The sequence below is a fragment of the Schistocerca americana genome, unplaced genomic scaffold (genome assembly GCF_021461395.2).
Source record: "Schistocerca americana isolate TAMUIC-IGC-003095 unplaced genomic scaffold, iqSchAmer2.1 HiC_scaffold_638, whole genome shotgun sequence".
NCBI classification, from domain to species: domain Eukaryota; kingdom Metazoa; phylum Arthropoda; class Insecta; order Orthoptera; family Acrididae; genus Schistocerca; species Schistocerca americana.
In genome coordinates, this window is record NW_025726388.1 from 18446 (window position 1) to 35490 (window position 17045).

General features: G+C 51.8%; 16 non-coding genes across 16 annotated transcripts; all 16 read left to right on the forward strand.

Annotated features, from left to right (window-relative positions):
• Positions 1–286: 286 nt before the first annotated feature.
• Positions 287–358, forward strand: Trnae-cuc. Its single transcript has one exon. It is a non-coding gene; the product is annotated as a tRNA-Glu (tRNA).
• Positions 359–732: 374 nt separating this feature from the next.
• On the forward strand, positions 733–804 carry Trnah-gug. Its single transcript has one exon. It is a non-coding gene; the product is annotated as a tRNA-His (tRNA).
• A 747-nt stretch (positions 805–1551) lies between these two features.
• Trnal-uag lies at positions 1552–1633 on the forward strand. Its single transcript has one exon. It is a non-coding gene; the product is annotated as a tRNA-Leu (tRNA).
• Positions 1634–2078: 445 nt separating this feature from the next.
• Positions 2079–2150, forward strand: Trnae-cuc. Its single transcript has one exon. It is a non-coding gene; the product is annotated as a tRNA-Glu (tRNA).
• A 374-nt stretch (positions 2151–2524) lies between these two features.
• Trnah-gug lies at positions 2525–2596 on the forward strand. Its single transcript has one exon. It is a non-coding gene; the product is annotated as a tRNA-His (tRNA).
• A 747-nt stretch (positions 2597–3343) lies between these two features.
• Trnal-uag lies at positions 3344–3425 on the forward strand. The gene has a single exon. It is a non-coding gene; the product is annotated as a tRNA-Leu (tRNA).
• A 445-nt stretch (positions 3426–3870) lies between these two features.
• Trnae-cuc lies at positions 3871–3942 on the forward strand. The gene has a single exon. It is a non-coding gene; the product is annotated as a tRNA-Glu (tRNA).
• Positions 3943–4316: 374 nt separating this feature from the next.
• On the forward strand, positions 4317–4388 carry Trnah-gug. Its single transcript has one exon. It is a non-coding gene; the product is annotated as a tRNA-His (tRNA).
• A 747-nt stretch (positions 4389–5135) lies between these two features.
• On the forward strand, positions 5136–5217 carry Trnal-uag. The gene has a single exon. It is a non-coding gene; the product is annotated as a tRNA-Leu (tRNA).
• A 445-nt stretch (positions 5218–5662) lies between these two features.
• Trnae-cuc lies at positions 5663–5734 on the forward strand. The gene has a single exon. It is a non-coding gene; the product is annotated as a tRNA-Glu (tRNA).
• Positions 5735–6108: 374 nt separating this feature from the next.
• On the forward strand, positions 6109–6180 carry Trnah-gug. Its single transcript has one exon. It is a non-coding gene; the product is annotated as a tRNA-His (tRNA).
• A 747-nt stretch (positions 6181–6927) lies between these two features.
• On the forward strand, positions 6928–7009 carry Trnal-uag. Its single transcript has one exon. It is a non-coding gene; the product is annotated as a tRNA-Leu (tRNA).
• Positions 7010–7454: 445 nt separating this feature from the next.
• Positions 7455–7526, forward strand: Trnae-cuc. Its single transcript has one exon. It is a non-coding gene; the product is annotated as a tRNA-Glu (tRNA).
• Positions 7527–7900: 374 nt separating this feature from the next.
• Positions 7901–7972, forward strand: Trnah-gug. The gene has a single exon. It is a non-coding gene; the product is annotated as a tRNA-His (tRNA).
• Positions 7973–15483: 7511 nt separating this feature from the next.
• Positions 15484–15555, forward strand: Trnae-cuc. The gene has a single exon. It is a non-coding gene; the product is annotated as a tRNA-Glu (tRNA).
• Positions 15556–15929: 374 nt separating this feature from the next.
• Positions 15930–16001, forward strand: Trnah-gug. The gene has a single exon. It is a non-coding gene; the product is annotated as a tRNA-His (tRNA).
• The last annotated feature ends 1044 nt before the right edge of the window (positions 16002–17045 follow it).

Here is a 17045-nt window from a genome sequence, read left to right on the forward strand (position 1 = left end):
CCAAACGTGTAATGTTTCCTGTGTCGAAGGCAGATGCACTCATTGCCCGCAAAGGAAACAGCACAACAAGGCGTGAGCGTCTGCTTGGTGAATTGTCGTAGAACAGTGCGTGGTGCAACGACAGGATTTGTAGGCACCTTTTGCTCTCATCATTGCTGGCGTCCGTCTCCACGAAATGCGTCCGGAGCACGCCGTTCTATAACGCGAGAGAGTGGATTTTTTACAGTTGTCGTCAGTTAACCGTGGGTGGCTGCTGCGTTCGCTGGAAAGAGCACTGCCGTCGTTATCCGGTGTGGTCTAGTGGCTAGGATACCTGGCTCTCACCCAGGAGGCCCGGGTTCGATTCCCGGTACTGGAATCGCGCGTTTTTGTTGCTCCTCTTATGCGACTTGTCTCGACTTTGCTCGACTGACGCTACGCTGACGCGTGCAGAAAGCTACGTTAAGTATGATTCACGGCAACACCTGACGGCGAGAGAGATGAAGCGTCTATCCACTTGTTATCCAGCCACATACCTGTAGTCAAGAGGCTTGGGGGACTGCAAGACATTGCCACGGAGGTGAATGCAGCTAACCACTGTAGTTAGTGTCCTGACAGCGCAGGCACGTTCATTTGCTCGTATACATGTGATGGAGACCGTGTCTCACACTGCTGTGGCGTACACCTTGGCCTAGGCTCTGCTGTGTATCGCCACTTGCATTACAGGCAGCTGCTTTCGCGGGCGCGTCCGTGGCCGTGATCGTCTAGTGGTTAGGACATTGCGTTGTGGCCGCAATAACCCAGGTTCGAATCCTGGTCACGGCAATTTTGAAAGTTTTGCCTTGCTGCCGTTGCAATGACGAGTACTCGAAATGACAGTACTCTCTTGACTTTTTCGGTCGTGTTCCGCAGGCCGCAGTTTGCCCTACCACTTCATCCCCAACACGTAATGTCGCCTCCCAGAGCGCAGACGTCCGCTGCTCTCTGTAGTCGAAAAGGGCAGTTGTTTGAAGTGCGATGGATGAGCAGCCAGTCCCAGCAGAACAGGAAGCTGTGGCGTGCACTGTTTGTACAAATGCTAGGAACACTGGCGCACCAAGCAGCGCATGTAGCGTGGCCGAGCGCTTTAAGGCGCTGGTTTCAGGCACCAGTCTCTCTGTAGGCGCGGTTTCGAGTCCCGTAGCTGCCGGGGGCTTTGCTGTGATCGCGTTAACCTGCCGCTTTTTCTTCAAGTGTAACCTCCTTGAGCTCACATATGTTTGATACATGGAGCATTCTAGCTCCGCCTGACAGTTACAGCTACGATACTTTAGTGGTTACGGAAAGCCCAGGTTCGAAACCTGGTCACGGCACGAAAACGTCTCTTGACGCTGTCTCCTTAACTGCGACAGCTACAGACAAGTGGCGTCGCTGCCACACGGCGGGCACGGCTTTTTCTTGCTGTGGATGGCCTAAAGAGACGCTTCCAGTGGGAGAGCAGTGGAAATACATGGCACGGCGATTGCCAAGATACTTCCATTTCGAAGTGATCTTTGTAGTACAAAGGAAACGTTTTGCGGCTGCTGCTCCAACGGTAACGTGGCCGAGCGGTCTAAGGCGCTGGTTTTAGGCACCAGTCTCTTCGGAGGCGTGGGTTCGAATCCCACCGTTGCCACTTTTTACATCTCATTTTTGTGCCGTTGCGGTGTGTTCTCGTGGGGTAGGACGCAGCTCTTGTGACGCGCGTGTTGTGTAGGTAGCGTGGCCGAGCGGTCTAAGGCGCTGGTTTCAGGCACCATTCTCTTCGGAGGCGTGGGTTCCAATCCCACAGCTGCCAAACGTGTAATGTTTCCTGTGTCGAAGGCAGATGCACTCATTGCCCGCAAAGGAAACAGCACAACAAGGCGTGAGCGTCTGCTTGGTGAATTGTCGTAGAACAGTGCGTGGTGCAACGACAGGATTTGTAGGCACCTTTTGCTCTCATCATTGCTGGCGTCCGTCTCCACGAAATGCGTCCGGAGCACGCCGTTCTATAACGCGAGAGAGTGGATTTTTTACAGTTGTCGTCAGTTAACCGTGGGTGGCTGCTGCGTTCGCTGGAAAGAGCACTGCCGTCGTTATCCGGTGTGGTCTAGTGGCTAGGATACCTGGCTCTCACCCAGGAGGCCCGGGTTCGATTCCCGGTACTGGAATCGCGCGTTTTTGTTGCTCCTCTTATGCGACTTGTCTCGACTTTGCTCGACTGACGCTACGCTGACGCGTGCAGAAAGCTACGTTAAGTATGATTCACGGCAACACCTGACGGCGAGAGAGATGAAGCGTCTATCCACTTGTTATCCAGCCACATACCTGTAGTCAAGAGGCTTGGGGGACTGCAAGACATTGCCACGGAGGTGAATGCAGCTAACCACTGTAGTTAGTGTCCTGACAGCGCAGGCACGTTCATTTGCTCGTATACATGTGATGGAGACCGTGTCTCACACTGCTGTGGCGTACACCTTGGCCTAGGCTCTGCTGTGTATCGCCACTTGCATTACAGGCAGCTGCTTTCGCGGGCGCGTCCGTGGCCGTGATCGTCTAGTGGTTAGGACATTGCGTTGTGGCCGCAATAACCCAGGTTCGAATCCTGGTCACGGCAATTTTGAAAGTTTTGCCTTGCTGCCGTTGCAATGACGAGTACTCGAAATGACAGTACTCTCTTGACTTTTTCGGTCGTGTTCCGCAGGCCGCAGTTTGCCCTACCACTTCATCCCCAACACGTAATGTCGCCTCCCAGAGCGCAGACGTCCGCTGCTCTCTGTAGTCGAAAAGGGCAGTTGTTTGAAGTGCGATGGATGAGCAGCCAGTCCCAGCAGAACAGGAAGCTGTGGCGTGCACTGTTTGTACAAATGCTAGGAACACTGGCGCACCAAGCAGCGCATGTAGCGTGGCCGAGCGCTTTAAGGCGCTGGTTTCAGGCACCAGTCTCTCTGTAGGCGCGGTTTCGAGTCCCGTAGCTGCCGGGGGCTTTGCTGTGATCGCGTTAACCTGCCGCTTTTTCTTCAAGTGTAACCTCCTTGAGCTCACATATGTTTGATACATGGAGCATTCTAGCTCCGCCTGACAGTTACAGCTACGATACTTTAGTGGTTACGGAAAGCCCAGGTTCGAAACCTGGTCACGGCACGAAAACGTCTCTTGACGCTGTCTCCTTAACTGCGACAGCTACAGACAAGTGGCGTCGCTGCCACACGGCGGGCACGGCTTTTTCTTGCTGTGGATGGCCTAAAGAGACGCTTCCAGTGGGAGAGCAGTGGAAATACATGGCACGGCGATTGCCAAGATACTTCCATTTCGAAGTGATCTTTGTAGTACAAAGGAAACGTTTTGCGGCTGCTGCTCCAACGGTAACGTGGCCGAGCGGTCTAAGGCGCTGGTTTTAGGCACCAGTCTCTTCGGAGGCGTGGGTTCGAATCCCACCGTTGCCACTTTTTACATCTCATTTTTGTGCCGTTGCGGTGTGTTCTCGTGGGGTAGGACGCAGCTCTTGTGACGCGCGTGTTGTGTAGGTAGCGTGGCCGAGCGGTCTAAGGCGCTGGTTTCAGGCACCATTCTCTTCGGAGGCGTGGGTTCCAATCCCACAGCTGCCAAACGTGTAATGTTTCCTGTGTCGAAGGCAGATGCACTCATTGCCCGCAAAGGAAACAGCACAACAAGGCGTGAGCGTCTGCTTGGTGAATTGTCGTAGAACAGTGCGTGGTGCAACGACAGGATTTGTAGGCACCTTTTGCTCTCATCATTGCTGGCGTCCGTCTCCACGAAATGCGTCCGGAGCACGCCGTTCTATAACGCGAGAGAGTGGATTTTTTACAGTTGTCGTCAGTTAACCGTGGGTGGCTGCTGCGTTCGCTGGAAAGAGCACTGCCGTCGTTATCCGGTGTGGTCTAGTGGCTAGGATACCTGGCTCTCACCCAGGAGGCCCGGGTTCGATTCCCGGTACTGGAATCGCGCGTTTTTGTTGCTCCTCTTATGCGACTTGTCTCGACTTTGCTCGACTGACGCTACGCTGACGCGTGCAGAAAGCTACGTTAAGTATGATTCACGGCAACACCTGACGGCGAGAGAGATGAAGCGTCTATCCACTTGTTATCCAGCCACATACCTGTAGTCAAGAGGCTTGGGGGACTGCAAGACATTGCCACGGAGGTGAATGCAGCTAACCACTGTAGTTAGTGTCCTGACAGCGCAGGCACGTTCATTTGCTCGTATACATGTGATGGAGACCGTGTCTCACACTGCTGTGGCGTACACCTTGGCCTAGGCTCTGCTGTGTATCGCCACTTGCATTACAGGCAGCTGCTTTCGCGGGCGCGTCCGTGGCCGTGATCGTCTAGTGGTTAGGACATTGCGTTGTGGCCGCAATAACCCAGGTTCGAATCCTGGTCACGGCAATTTTGAAAGTTTTGCCTTGCTGCCGTTGCAATGACGAGTACTCGAAATGACAGTACTCTCTTGACTTTTTCGGTCGTGTTCCGCAGGCCGCAGTTTGCCCTACCACTTCATCCCCAACACGTAATGTCGCCTCCCAGAGCGCAGACGTCCGCTGCTCTCTGTAGTCGAAAAGGGCAGTTGTTTGAAGTGCGATGGATGAGCAGCCAGTCCCAGCAGAACAGGAAGCTGTGGCGTGCACTGTTTGTACAAATGCTAGGAACACTGGCGCACCAAGCAGCGCATGTAGCGTGGCCGAGCGCTTTAAGGCGCTGGTTTCAGGCACCAGTCTCTCTGTAGGCGCGGTTTCGAGTCCCGTAGCTGCCGGGAGCTTTGCTGTGATCGCGTTAACCTGCCGCTTTTTCTTCAAGTGTAACCTCCTTGAGCTCACATATGTTTGATACATGGAGCATTCTAGCTCCGCCTGACAGTTACAGCTACGATACTTTAGTGGTTACGGAAAGCCCAGGTTCGAAACCTGGTCACGGCACGAAAACGTCTCTTGACGCTGTCTCCTTAACTGCGACAGCTACAGACAAGTGGCGTCGCTGCCACACGGCGGGCACGGCTTTTTCTTGCTGTGGATGGCCTAAAGAGACGCTTCCAGTGGGAGAGCAGTGGAAATACATGGCACGGCGATTGCCAAGATACTTCCATTTCGAAGTGATCTTTGTAGTACAAAGGAAACGTTTTGCGGCTGCTGCTCGAACGGTAACGTGGCCGAGCGGTCTAAGGCGCTGGTTTTAGGCACCAGTCTCTTCGGAGGCGTGGGTTCGAATCCCACCGTTGCCACTTTTTACATCTCATTTTTGTGCCGTTGCGGTGTGTTCTCGTGGGGTAGGACGCAGCTCTTGTGACGCGCGTGTTGTGTAGGTAGCGTGGCCGAGCGGTCTAAGGCGCTGGTTTCAGGCACCATTCTCTTCGGAGGCGTGGGTTCCAATCCCACAGCTGCCAAACGTGTAATGTTTCCTGTGTCGAAGGCAGATGCACTCATTGCCCGCAAAGGAAACAGCACAACAAGGCGTGAGCGTCTGCTTGGTGAATTGTCGTAGAACAGTGCGTGGTGCAACGACAGGATTTGTAGGCACCTTTTGCTCTCATCATTGCTGGCGTCCGTCTCCACGAAATGCGTCCGGAGCACGCCGTTCTATAACGCGAGAGAGTGGATTTTTTACAGTTGTCGTCAGTTAACCGTGGGTGGCTGCTGCGTTCGCTGGAAAGAGCACTGCCGTCGTTATCCGGTGTGGTCTAGTGGCTAGGATACCTGGCTCTCACCCAGGAGGCCCGGGTTCGATTCCCGGTACTGGAATCGCGCGTTTTTGTTGCTCCTCTTATGCGACTTGTCTCGACTTTGCTCGACTGACGCTACGCTGACGCGTGCAGAAAGCTACGTTAAGTATGATTCACGGCAACACCTGACGGCGAGAGAGATGAAGCGTCTATCCACTTGTTATCCAGCCACATACCTGTAGTCAAGAGGCTTGGGGGACTGCAAGACATTGCCACGGAGGTGAATGCAGCTAACCACTGTAGTTAGTGTCCTGACAGCGCAGGCACGTTCATTTGCTCGTATACATGTGATGGAGACCGTGTCTCACACTGCTGTGGCGTACACCTTGGCCTAGGCTCTGCTGTGTATCGCCACTTGCATTACAGGCAGCTGCTTTCGCGGGCGCGTCCGTGGCCGTGATCGTCTAGTGGTTAGGACATTGCGTTGTGGCCGCAATAACCCAGGTTCGAATCCTGGTCACGGCAATTTTGAAAGTTTTGCCTTGCTGCCGTTGCAATGACGAGTACTCGAAATGACAGTACTCTCTTGACTTTTTCGGTCGTGTTCCGCAGGCCGCAGTTTGCCCTACCACTTCATCCCCAACACGTAATGTCACCTCCCAGAGCGCAGACGTCCGCTGCTCTCTGTAGTCGAAAAGGGCAGTTGTTTGAAGTGCGATGGATGAGCAGCCAGTCCCAGCAGAACAGGAAGCTGTGGCGTGCACTGTTTGTACAAATGCTAGGAACACTGGCGCACCAAGCAGCGCATGTAGCGTGGCCGAGCGCTTTAAGGCGCTGGTTTCAGGCACCAGTCTCTCTGTAGGCGCGGTTTCGAGTCCCGTAGCTGCCGGGGGCTTTGCTGTGATCGCGTTAACCTGCCGCTTTTTCTTCAAGTGTAACCTCCTTGAGCTCACATATGTTTGATACATGGAGCATTCTAGCTCCGCCTGACAGTTACAGCTACGATACTTTAGTGGTTACGGAAAGCCCAGGTTCGAAACCTGGTCACGGCACGAAAACGTCTCTTGACGCTGTCTCCTTAACTGCGACAGCTACAGACAAGTGGCGTCGCTGCCACACGGCGGGCACGGCTTTTTCTTGCTGTGGATGGCCTAAAGAGACGCTTCCAGTGGGAGAGCAGTGGAAATACATGGCACGGCGATTGCCAAGATACTTCCATTTCGAAGTGATCTTTGTAGTACAAAGGAAACGTTTTGCGGCTGCTGCTCCAACGGTAACGTGGCCGAGCGGTCTAAGGCGCTGGTTTTAGGCACCAGTCTCTTCGGAGGCGTGGGTTCGAATCCCACCGTTGCCACTTTTTACATCTCATTTTTGTGCCGTTGCGGTGTGTTCTCGTGGGGTAGGACGCAGCTCTTGTGACGCGCGTGTTGTGTAGGTAGCGTGGCCGAGCGGTCTAAGGCGCTGGTTTCAGGCACCATTCTCTTCGGAGGCGTGGGTTCCAATCCCACAGCTGCCAAACGTGTAATGTTTCCTGTGTCGAAGGCAGATGCACTCATTGCCCGCAAAGGAAACAGCACAACAAGGCGTGAGCGTCTGCTTGGTGAATTGTCGTAGAACAGTGCGTGGTGCAACGACAGGATTTGTAGGCACCTTTTGCTCTCATCATTGCTGGCGTCCGTCTCCACGAAATGCGTCCGGAGCACGCCGTTCTATAACGCGAGAGAGTGGATTTTTTACAGTTGTCGTCAGTTAACCGTGGGTGGCTGCTGCGTTCGCTGGAAAGAGCACTGCCGTCGTTATCCGGTGTGGTCTAGTGGCTAGGATACCTGGCTCTCACCCAGGAGGCCCGGGTTCGATTCCCGGTACTGGAATCGCGCGTTTTTGTTGCTCCTCTTATGCGACTTGTCTCGACTTTGCTCGACTGACGCTACGCTGACGCGTGCAGAAAGCTACGTTAAGTATGATTCACGGCAACACCTGACGGCGAGAGAGATGAAGCGTCTATCCACTTGTTATCCAGCCACATACCTGTAGTCAAGAGGCTTGGGGGACTGCAAGACATTGCCACGGAGGTGAATGCAGCTAACCACTGTAGTTAGTGTCCTGACAGCGCAGGCACGTTCATTTGCTCGTATACATGTGATGGAGACCGTGTCTCACACTGCTGTGGCGTACACCTTGGCCTAGGCTCTGCTGTGTATCGCCACTTGCATTACAGGCAGCTGCTTTCGCGGGCGCGTCCGTGGCCGTGATCGTCTAGTGGTTAGGACATTGCGTTGTGGCCGCAATAACCCAGGTTCGAATCCTGGTCACGGCAATTTTGAAAGTTTTGCCTTGCTGCCGTTGCAATGACGAGTACTCGAAATGACAGTACTCTCTTGACTTTTTCGGTCGTGTTCCGCAGGCCGCAGTTTGCCCTACCACTTCATCCCCAACACGTAATGTCGCCTCCCAGAGCGCAGACGTCCGCTGCTCTCTGTAGTCGAAAAGGGCAGTTGTTTGAAGTGCGATGGATGAGCAGCCAGTCCCAGCAGAACAGGAAGCTGTGGCGTGCACTGTTTGTACAAATGCTAGGAACACTGGCGCACCAAGCAGCGCATGTAGCGTGGCCGAGCGCTTTAAGGCGCTGGTTTCAGGCACCAGTCTCTCTGTAGGCGCGGTTTCGAGTCCCGTAGCTGCCGGGAGCTTTGCTGTGATCGCGTTAACCTGCCGCTTTTTCTTCAAGTGTAACCTCCTTGAGCTCACATATGTTTGATACATGGAGCATTCTAGCTCCGCCTGACAGTTACAGCTACGATACTTTAGTGGTTACGGAAAGCCCAGGTTCGAAACCTGGTCACGGCACGAAAACGTCTCTTGACGCTGTCTCCTTAACTGCGACAGCTACAGACAAGTGGCGTCGCTGCCACACGGCGGGCACGGCTTTTTCTTGCTGTGGATGGCCTAAAGAGACGCTTCCAGTGGGAGAGCAGTGGAAATACATGGCACGGCGATTGCCAAGATACTTCCATTTCGAAGTGATCTTTGTAGTACAAAGGAAACGTTTTGCGGCTGCTGCTCCAACGGTAACGTGGCCGAGCGGTCTAAGGCGCTGGTTTTAGGCACCAGTCTCTTCGGAGTCGTGGGCCCGAACACATCGCGCGCTTGCTCCGGCGTGTCGGGCGGTGTTTACGTGTGCTTCGCGGTCGGCGGCGGTTCATCGCGGTGACTGTTTCTTCGCTGCAGTAGTCAGCTGAACTGTAAGTTAACATGGATTCCGAAGACCGAGAAAATAATATCCAATGCGAGTTTGATAGAAACGTAACCCGACCGTCTGCTTTCGAAATTCATTCGTGGATGAAAAATGACTTGAAAATTCCTGAAAGTGATGTGTTAGGCTTGCAATTAGACGCGTTCCTGAACTCTTTGTTTATAAAATTGAAATGTCCGGAATTGTGCGATGCCCTTGTCAGTGAAAACGGTGGCGTACGTAAATTCAAACACTCTGATGGGACAATTAGCAATGTGACTTTGTCAAATGCTGGATTTGGTATTCGAAATGTTAGGGTATTCAACCTGCCGTTTGAGACTAGGAATGAGACAATAGCTCGTAGCCTTATGCCTTATGGCACGGTTTTGTCGATTACGAAGGAAAAGTGGTCGTCCGCTTATATATATCAGGTTGAGAACGGTATCCGCAGTGTAAAGATGATTGTGAGGAAGCACGTTCCCTCGTTTTTGGTTATGGCCGGCCACCGGGCTTTTATTTCGTATAGTGGTCAGCCGCAAACGTGTTCCTATTGCAATGCCACCGACCATTTTCGGCAAAATTGTCCTCGGCGTAGGCGCCCTGTGCAGCTACCGCCCCGTGGGCAAGATGTCGACGCGTCGTACGCGGCCGTGTTGTTAGGTGTTCCGCGTTCACCAGCACGTTCTGTGGACACGGAACCACCGTTAGATGATGCGATCGCGATGGAAACCGATGCCACTGCCCCCGGTACTGATTCTGTTCAAAACATGTCTGTTCCTTCTCAGTCAGTTCCCGTAGCTACTGTATTGCTTCCGCCTCCGGCTGGGCCTGTAGTTCCGGAGCGGACCGGATCAGAACCCGTTCCGGTGGTTACCCCCCCTGTTGCTGTTGTGGAATCGTCACCGTCTACTTCCGTGCTTCAGGGTGTTCCGGACGCGGCTCCTGCCTCACAGGAACCAAAGCCCAGGCGTGAAAGTGTTTCGGAGAGGCGTGGCAATACTGACCGCTTCCGCAGTGCCAGTAGTTCGCGGATTTTAGAAAAACGAACCTTTTCTCGCGGAGAACGCAGCCCTTCTCCGGAGTGGCAGCAAGTTCCCCGTCCGAAGTCGAAACAAAAGCCAAAATCTGTGCAAAAGCCGGCGCACAAGCCCTTGCCCCGCCCCGTAGTCGAATCTCGGCCGTCGGTTGCGGGGGGGCGTCGTCCACAGCGTCCTGTGGCGAGCAGTCAGCCAGCGCCTACGACAAGTGTGTCGGCAGACAGGCGGGAACAGGTTGTACAGCAGTTAAAGGAAATGTTGCACCACTCTGATGTAAATCTAGCAATGGACACTACGACGTCTCAGGCAACGAACCCGGCACAACTTTCGGTTAAGCGTAAGGCGGAAGACACCCCCCAGCGTCGCACGCGTCCCCCTTCGCAGGATTCCGCGTCTGCACCTCCCACACAAGAACCGCCTACTTCAGCTGCACCGTCTGAACGTTGTGACTGGGCAGACGATATGGAGGAGGAGGGTGGGTCCACTCCTGCCGTTTAATTTGTTTTCTTTGTTTTTCCCTGTTGTCTATGGTAGCACACCCTCCATCAGTTGTGGCTACTATTAATCTTAATAAATTGGAGTCGCCTGTGAAGTTTGCAAGTTTTGTGGGTTTTATAAATTACATTGCTGCTGACATAGTGTTTTTGCAGGAGGTCGTGATAGATCTACTTCACTCCATTCCGGGCTATCAAGTACTTTTGAACTTTGATATCGAGTGTAATTGTGGTACTGCCATTTTAATTCGTGTTGGTCATGACTATAGTAATGTCGCTACGATTCCTAACGGTCGTGGTGTAGCTTGCACGATCAACAACGTACGATATGTTAACGTGTACGCCCCTTCTGGTGCCGACGGGCAGCCACGTCGCCGTGTGTTTTATAGTAGTGACATTTGTCACCTTTTACGGGGCCCCCACCTGCCTGTAGTCATGGGCGGCGATTTTAACTGCGTGCTGGACGATAGAGATCAGGAGCCGCGGCCGTATAAGTGCCTAGAATTACAGACGCTCGTTACTGAGATGAATTTAATTGACTCATGGTGTCATTTACACCCGCGGGCCGTGGGATTTACTTTCTTTTACCCCACGGGTAGGAGTCGGCTTGATAGAATTTATGTTTCTCGTGATAAACAGCACTGTCTTACGGAATCCTCTGTTCACCCCGTGATTTTTTCCGATCATTGTGCGTATGTCTGCCGCTTTCATTCTCTGTTGGCGATTAAACCCCGCGCCAGTCGATTATGGAAGTTTAATGTGCGACATCTCCAACACCCACATTTTGCGCCGGTTATCGTGCGTGTGTGGCAGAGGGTGCTGACGTATCGCGGTTTCTATGCCTCCACTTTGTCATGGTGGGTAGAATCTGTTAAGCCGGCATTACGCAAGGCCATCCTGGAGTTCAGTCAGGATGTTGCTCACTGGGAGCGTTCTACATTGCAATTTTACGAGAGCTGTTTAAATGATGCCATCCACCTGCACACAAATAATCCCGCTCTTCGGATGGCGACAATTCGGCGTATAAAACACCGTCTTCTGGATTTGAAAAGGGAATCGTTGCGCGGATCTGTCGTACGGAGCCGAGCCCCCGGGGCGCTGGCTGATGAAGCGCCTTCCGTGTTTCATCAGCTGCGCGAACGCCGGCGCGCGAAGCGACGTTACGTCACAGAGCTGGAATCAGCTGACGGTGCGCGGCTTAATAGCCAGGCGGCAATTCTTGCCGAGGCCCACCGTCACTTCATCGAACTTTTCAGTGAGAAATATACTGATGCTGCCGCGATTTCCGAGCTTCTCCACGACGTTCCATACGTCTTATCCGTAGCGGATCGCCGTCGCCTCACAGAAAACTTTACCGTGGACGAAGTGGGTGATGTCTTAAAACTGTGTTCCCAGAACAAATCACCGGGCGCTGATGGGTTGCCACCGGAATTTTATCTGCATTTTTGGCACTTGTTTGGCTCTGCCCTGACTGACGTTTTTAATGAAATTTTAAATGGTGTGGATGTCCCTGCGTCCTTCCTGGAAGGTATTGTGGTCTTGGTTCCAAAGGTTCCAGTCACCAGGAAACTGTGCAATCTTAGACCAATCACCCTTCTTAATGGTGATTACAAACTCTTCACCAAATGTGTCTCCTCCCGCTTGAAGCTGGTCATGAAAAGACTGATTAGTCCCTTTCAATACTGTGCAGTGCCTCAACGCACTCTCTATGGTGCTGTGTCGACATACCGCGATGCCATTGCCTATGCTTCGACGAATAGGATTCCCTTTGGCATTTTATCCATCGATTTTGCAATGGCTTTTGACAGAGTTAGCCACCAATATCTCCGGCGAGTGCTACAGAAATTTGGTTTCGGTGTAAAATATATAACTATGATTTTTAATCTTTTCAAAAATTCCACCTCACGGATTAGTATCAATGGATTTTTGTCGAAACCAGTTCCGCTCTGCTGCTCAGTCAAACAAGGGTGCCCTCTGTCAATGGCGCTTTACGCAATTTCCTTAGATCCTTTGTTGCGTAAGTTGCACAGTGTTTGTAGAGGAATACGTATTGGAGCAGAGAAGCACGTTTGTCGCGCTTATGCTGACGACCTTGGCCTCTTGGTGTCCTCGGCCACCGACTTCAATACAATACGCGCTGTTCTTACACAGTATGAACGTGCATCCGGTGCGAGCATCAATACCCGTAAGACGGTTTTTCTGCCTATCTATGCGGCGACACGGGGCTTCAAACGCCCATGGTTTACAGTGAAGCAGGAACACAAAATTTTGGGAGTTCGCTTTCAAGCCAATCTGTTACAGACTGCGACCTACAACTGGCGTATTGTCTTAAATGGCATACGCGCTATGGCTAGCCTGTCCGCTACTCGCACCCTCGCGTTAACACAGAGGGTGATTTTAATAAATGTTTTCTTGCTCAGCAAAGCCTGGTACCTCGCACAGTTATTTCAGGTACCCAAGAATTTGGGCAGAGCCATAACACAGGCAGTCTATTGGCTATTGTGGCGGGGACATATTTTCAAGGTGTCTTACGAAACATGTACTTTGCCGCGCGAACAGGGTGGACTCGGCCTCATTCATTTTGCTCTGAAAGCCGCAGCGTTGCTCCTTCATCGGACGAGCGTCACCATTGAACAGGATCCGTCGAGCCCCACAGCTGTTCTGTTCGCTATTCATCGGCCTCTATCTGAAGTGGCACCTCTCGACCCGACTGCAATACCGTTTCAGCTGCGTTATGTTCGAGAATACTACATTCAAAAAAGTTATCTTGCCGCCGATGTACTCGACTATCGAACGCGGACTGTGAAACGTGTCTACCAGGGACTAAAAGGACGGCCAGTCGGTAATAAGATGGAGGCGCGCTACCCGCGATCTGCGTGGAGGACGGCGTGGGCTCACGTTCACGCTCCCTTCCTGTCAGCGGACGTCAGCAGCTTTTGGTACCAAGTGGTTAACCGAATTCTCCCCACCAACGAAAAGCTGCGGCGCATTCACTTATCTCCATCGAGCTTATGTGAAGACTGTCGCCAAGACGACACCTTAGAACATCGTTTCGTGTGCCTAAGGTCACTGTCGATTTGGAACATTGCCGCCAGGATGCTCGCACTTATCAACCGGACCAGCGCTGCCACTTTTTCTGCGGACACGGCTTTGATCCCAGACTTCAACCCATATCCGCATACGAAGCGTGCCGCCACTGTATGGATCGTGGCTCACACTGTGTTCGCCCTCCTGCAATTGCGACTTACGGACGACTATGCCTATCTGGTTTATTTGTCCACGCAACATGACCTCACTAAATCCAGGAAAGACTATCACAAAATCTTTGCCAATTTTCTGCAAATTGCACTCGCATTTGCCCACGACAAACTGTTGTAATTAACACTTCACTGCTGCGACTTTTCTTTCCTTCTGTGTTTTGCATTGTCTCCGGGTCCGGATACATAGTTAATGTAAATTGAATGCTACAGGAACAGTGAAACATTCAACAAGTACGATGCTTCCGCTTGTGCCGGACTGCAACGTGGCAACGACGACGAAAAGTTTAACAAAGTTTTATCCTGTGTTCGTGTGTGTTTGTGTTTCGTTGTCGTTTAGTGCATTTTTTTTCTGTTTTTATTCATTTTTATGCCGTCTGGTTCCTCCGTCATCGACGTATATTCACGGGGGCGTTGCGCACCGCGCTGCCACGGCGATTGTTTGGTTTTTAAGAGAAGTGGATTTTTTACTTTCTTTTTACCACGTCGGAGAGGATTGTGTTTTCCTTCTCGTTCTCCGCCGGACAGTTCGGAAAGTTCGTGAGTCTACTCATTCCTTTGACATGTGTCGATATTTTTAATTTTTGTGACTTTTTTCATTACTTATTTTAATGGCCGCCACGAAGCATTTTGAATATAATATCATGGGACGTGTGAAGGATGTTCCTTCCCTGTTACTGAGAGGACTAACTCAGGCAGTATTTGATTTTTTATTCTTTTTTTTTTTTTTTTTTTTTTTCAATTTTATTCTTTCTTTATTGCATTTAGGTGGCAAGCGCCTGATGCGCTGTTATTCTTTCATTTTTTATTTTAAGGCGTGTAGGCGCCGAGTGACTGCTTTGCTGTCATTATAGGCCTGCACTTTGACTTCAAGAGGTTTTTAGTTTTCCTTCGATGCTTCGCTAGCGGTAAACAGCCACAAGAAACTTTCCTCAAAGCAATCCAGTATCTCCGATTCCATCACATCATCTTGACCACCAACGTCTACCGGAGGACGTCGACGCCAAAGGAACCATACCGAGGAGTTTACGGTTTTCAGCTGAATGGACAGTACAACAATTCATCCTTTCTGATTGCAAGAAGCACCGTTTTATTTTATAGCTAAAGAAGCTCGCCGAATAAGGCATAAATTGGAGAGCGCAAGGCCGGGCTATAAGGGGAGTTGGGAGGCCCGAACAAAAAAAAAAAAAAAAAAAAAAAAAAAAAAAAAAAAAAAAAAAAAAAAAAAAAAAAAAAAAGCTGCCACTGTTTTCTGTCTCGAAAACAGGAGCACTGATTACCCGCGAAGGGAACAACGCAGCAAAAAAAAAAAAAAAAAAGAAAAAAAAAAAAAAAAAAAAAAAAAAAAAAAAAAAAAAAGTTGCCACTTTTTACATCTCATTTTTGTGCCGTTGCGGTGTGTTCTCGTGGGGTAGGACGCAGCTCTTGTGACGCGCGTGTTGTGTAGGTAGCGTGGCCGAGCGGTCTAAGGCGCTGGTTTCAGGCACCATTCTCTTCGGAGGCGTGGGTTCCAATCCCACAGCTGCCAAACGTGTAATGTTTCCTGTGTCGAAGGCAGATGCACTCATTGCCCGCAAAGGAAACAGCACAACAAGGCGTGAGCGTCTGCTTGGTGAATTGTCGTAGAACAGTGCGTGGTGCAACGACAGGATTTGTAGGCACCTTTTGCTCTCATCATTGCTGGCGTCCGTCTCCACGAAATGCGTCCGGAGCACGCCGTTCTATAACGCGAGAGAGTGGATTTTTTACAGTTGTCGTCAGTTAACCGTGGGTGGCTGCTGCGTTCGCTGGAAAGAGCACTGCCGTCGTTATCCGGTGTGGTCTAGTGGCTAGGATACCTGGCTCTCACCCAGGAGGCCCGGGTTCGATTCCCGGTACTGGAATCGCGCGTTTTTGTTGCTCCTCTTATGCGACTTGTCTCGACTTTGCTCGACTGACGCTACGCTGACGCGTGCAGAAAGCTACGTTAAGTATGATTCACGGCAACACCTGACGGCGAGAGAGATGAAGCGTCTATCCACTTGTTATCCAGCCACATACCTGTAGTCAAGAGGCTTGGGGGACTGCAAGACATTGCCACGGAGGTGAATGCAGCTAACCACTGTAGTTAGTGTCCTGACAGCGCAGGCACGTTCATTTGCTCGTATACATGTGATGGAGACCGTGTCTCACACTGCTGTGGCGTACACCTTGGCCTAGGCTCTGCTGTGTATCGCCACTTGCATTACAGGCAGCTGCTTTCGCGGGCGCGTCCGTGGCCGTGATCGTCTAGTGGTTAGGACATTGCGTTGTGGCCGCAATAACCCAGGTTCGAATCCTGGTCACGGCAATTTTGAAAGTTTTGCCTTGCTGCCGTTGCAATGACGAGTACTCGAAATGACAGTACTCTCTTGACTTTTTCGGTCGTGTTCCGCAGGCCGCAGTTTGCCCTACCACTTCATCCCCAACACGTAATGTCGCCTCCCAGAGCGCAGACGTCCGCTGCTCTCTGTAGTCGAAAAGGGCAGTTGTTTGAAGTGCGATGGATGAGCAGCCAGTCCCAGCAGAACAGGAAGCTGTGGCGTGCACTGTTTGTACAAATGCTAGGAACACTGGCGCACCAAGCAGCGCATGTAGCGTGGCCGAGCGCTTTAAGGCGCTGGTTTCAGGCACCAGTCTCTCTGTAGGCGCGGTTTCGAGTCCCGTAGCTGCCGGGGGCTTTGCTGTGATCGCGTTAACCTGCCGCTTTTTCTTCAAGTGTAACCTCCTTGAGCTCACATATGTTTGATACATGGAGCATTCTAGCTCCGCCTGACAGTTACAGCTACGATACTTTAGTGGTTACGGAAAGCCCAGGTTCGAAACCTGGTCACGGCACGAAAACGTCTCTTGACGCTGTCTCCTTAACTGCGACAGCTACAGACAAGTGGCGTCGCTGCCACACGGCGGGCACGGCTTTTTCTTGCTGTGGATGGCCTAAAGAGACGCTTCCAGTGGGAGAGCAGTGGAAATACATGGCACGGCGATTGCCAAGATACTTCCATTTCGAAGTGATCTTTGTAGTACAAAGGAAACGTTTTGCGGCTGCTGCTCCAACGGTAACGTGGCCGAGCGGTCTAAGGCGCTGGTTTTAGGCACCAGTCTCTTCGGAGGCGTGGGTTCCAATCCCACAGCTGCCAAACGTGTAATGTTTCCTGTGTCGAAGGCAGATGCACTCATTGCCCGCAAAGGAAACAGCACAACAAGGCGTGAGCGTCTGCTTGGTGAATTGTCGTAGAACAGTGCGTGGTGCAACGACAGGATTTGTAGGCACCTTTTGCTCTCATCATTGCTGGCGTCCGTCTCCACGAAATGCGTCCGGAGCACGCCGTTCTATAACGCGAGAGAGTGGATT